Here is a 3,409-nt window from a genome sequence, read left to right as displayed (position 1 = left end):
CTTTCGGTCAGGACCCCGAAGAATTTGGCACAACGGTATTTTTGGATTTAGGGGTCCTTCGTGGTCTCTGAGCTTTCCTTGCAGACGTTTCATGACCCAACTAGGGGACATCATCAGTGCTAGAAGGGAGGAAGGTTTGTGGAGAGGAGGAGGAGGAGGAGGAGGAGGAGGAGGAGGGAGAGAAGGAGAACTGTGGGTTCCTTGGTGCTCTCTGAGCTGGGCGGTTTTCTTGGAGACATTTCATGACCCAACTAGGGAACATCATCAGTGCTAGAAGGGAGGGGGGTTTATGGAGAGGAGGGGGAGGAGGGGGAGGAGGAATGAGAAGAAGAAAGAGGGGAGGGGGAGGAGGAGGAGGAGGAGGAGGAGACCTGTGTGGGGTTTTTGATGCTCTCTGAGCTGGGTGGTTTCCTTGCAGATGTTTCATGATCCAACACTGCCAGGGCAAGCTACTGCAAATCCCACTTTTAGCACTGGTGACGTTACCAAGCTGGGTCATGAAACATCTACAAGAAAACAACTCAGCTCAGAACTGCTCCTCCTCTTCCTGCTCCTCCCTGCAACCCCCCCCTTCCTTCTAGCATGGATGATGTTCCCTAGTTGGGTCACGAAACGTCTGCAAGGAAACCCCCAGTCTCAGAGAATACCAAGGACCCTACAGTCCTCCTCCTCCTCCTCCTCCTCCTTCTCTCCGCAAACCCCACTTCCTTTATCACTGATGATCCTCCCTAGTTGGGTCATGAAACGTCTGCAAGAAAACCTCCAACCTCAGGGAACACCAAGGACCCCCCAATTCATTTTCTGAGCTACAAATATTCTCAGCTATTCCCGGGTGTCTTGCATCCACCACCCATCCTTTGCTGATCCTGGATGGGGTCTCTCCATCCATTCATCCATCCATCCATCCATCTCCCAGGCAACCCCCCCCCCCNGGACAGAGGGGGCTTCGTGTGTTCGGATCCCAGGCCATCTCCCTCCGGTGCTCGGCTCGGTGCAAAACCGGAGCCTGCTTCGGCAGGAAGAGAGAGATGGCTTCCCCCCCCCACCACCACCTCCTCCCTTTGTCCCTGTCCTTGCCCAGGCAGAGCCATTAATTAATTCATTAGACCAGGTTGGCTTTCAGACAGGCTGTCTCGGCTGAACCAGGAAGCCAGGAGATTGGAAATATCTTGTGTGGGTTTTTTTTTACGGTTCTTGCTCAAGGCAGCAGGGCGCCCTCCCCACTGGAGGAGGAGGTGATTTGGTTAGCCCAGGTCTGTTTTTTTTCAAAGGGAGAGCAGCATCCAGACGTGTTTGGCAGCCCCAGTACTGTAATTGCATCTTTTCAGTTCTGGGGTGCAGGCGACCACTTGCGGGGGGTGTGTGTGGAGCAGCTGGGCCCTGCAGGTGACCAGGTTTTAGGCTGGACAGGTGGATTGGGGCCGTTCTGCTGGCTGGGTTGCTTCTTGTAGGAAAGAGGAGCGGGAAGGAAGGAAAAGAGGGAGGGAGGAAGAAAAGAGACAGAGAGGAAGGAAGAAGGAAGGAAGGAAGGAAGGAAGGAAGGAAGGAAGGAAGGAAGGAAGGAAGGAATGAATAATGGAGAGAATTGGAGCGGAAGGATGGGAAGGAGGAAAGAGGAAGGAAAAGGACATGGAGGGAGGGAAGAATAATGGAGGGAACAGGAAGGGAGGGATGGGAAGTGAAGGAGGAAAGAGGAAGAAGGGAAGGAAGGAGCGAGGAAGGAATAATGGAGGGAATGGGAGGGGAAGGATGGGAAGGAGGAAAGAGGGAGGGAGGGGAGGAAGGAAGGAAGGAAGGAAGGAAGGAAGGAAGGAAGGAAGGAAGGAAGGAAGACTGTGGTGTGAATGAATTTTGATTTGATCAAATCTCTAGCTTCAGGTCTCCGGAAACAAAACACGCTGCAAATAAAGGCAAATCTCGACTTACGACCACAGTCCAGATCAGAATTTCCCTTGCTAAGCAAGGTGATTGTTAACTGAGTCACACCTGATTTTACGACCTTTTTTTGCCACAGTTCTTAAGCAAATCACTGCCGTTGTTAAGTGAATCGCACAGTCATTAAGTGAATCCGACTTGCCCGATTGACTTTGCTGGGCAGAAGCCTCGCTCGGCAATCAGGGGATTCTGGGACGCTGCAACTTCCCTCAGCGACAGGCCCGTTGCCAAGGTCTGAATTTTGATCACGTGACCGTGGGAATCCTGCAACGGTCGTAAGTGTGAGGACTGGTTGTAACACAGTTTTTCCAGTAACGTTGTAATTTGGAACGCTTGCTAAGCAAAGGGATGTGGAGGACCACCTGTATTTTTTTCTCCTTTGTTCCCCTGTGTACCCCACATTTCTCTCTCCTTGCTTCATTTCTTTTATCGACTTTATTCTCACCTATATTTTATATTTGGAGGATTTCAGTAAAAAAAAATGGTCAAAAAAGAGTAAAATGCAGAGGGCTGCTCCAAAGGAGTCTTTCACCGTCTTTGCCGCACTCAGGTTAATTCAGCACTGTTTTTGCAGGATGCATTTTCCAGTACAGAGCGTGATCTTTGCTTGTTTTTCTGTTCCTCTTTCGATGGATTTGTGGTGATTTAATTTCCGTTTTTTCCTGTTTCCTCTTTCTGGCCTAAATTTAGCAGATCAGGACAAAGACTGATTCAGCCTCAGTGTCTGCACAGCAATTTTCATATGGATGGACTTCAACTCCCAGAATCCCCTATCCAGCCATGCTTTAAGAGGGGAGGACTTCAACTCCCAGAATCCCCCAGCCAGCCATGCTTTAAGAGGGGTGGGCTTCCCCTCCCAGAATCCCCCAGCCAGCATGCTTTAAGAGGGGACTTCAACTCCCAGAATTCCCCAGCTTTAAGGAGTGGACTTCAGTTCCCAGAATCCCCCAGTCAACATGCTTTAAGATGGGCAGACTTCCACTCCCAGAATCCCCCCAGCCATTATGCTTTAAGAGGGGTGGACTACAACTCCCAGAATCCTCCAGCCGGCATGCTTTATTCAACTCCCAGAATCCCCCAGCCAGCCATGCTTTAAGAGGGGGGGACTTCAACTCCCAGAATTCCCCAGCTTTAAGAGGGGGGGGACTTCAGCTCCCAGAATCCCCCCAGCCATTATGCTTTAAGAGGGGTGGACTACAACTCCCAGAATCCCCCCAGCCGGCATGCTTTAAGCTGGATGGCATTCATCTCCCAGGATTTCTCAGCCAGCATCCTGAGGGGAGAATTCTGGGAGTTGAAGTCCACAGATGGGAAAATGGCTAACTGCGAATAAGCGTGCCCGGGAGGGATCCCCTCCTCCTTGCCAAGTGTCAGAAGGCTTGGCTGCTCCCCAAAGAATTTCGAGGAGGGCCAGGAGGAATGTGGTTGCAGTGCATTGTGGGATTCCACCCACCCCCCCCCACACACACACACC

This window comes from Protobothrops mucrosquamatus, unplaced genomic scaffold (assembly GCF_001527695.2).
Source record: "Protobothrops mucrosquamatus isolate PMUCROS unplaced genomic scaffold, P.Mucros_1.0 scaffold235, whole genome shotgun sequence".
Lineage (NCBI taxonomy): Eukaryota > Metazoa > Chordata > Lepidosauria > Squamata > Viperidae > Protobothrops > Protobothrops mucrosquamatus.
The sequence above is the reverse complement of the archived record's forward strand: the minus strand, read 5'-3'. Positions refer to the sequence as shown.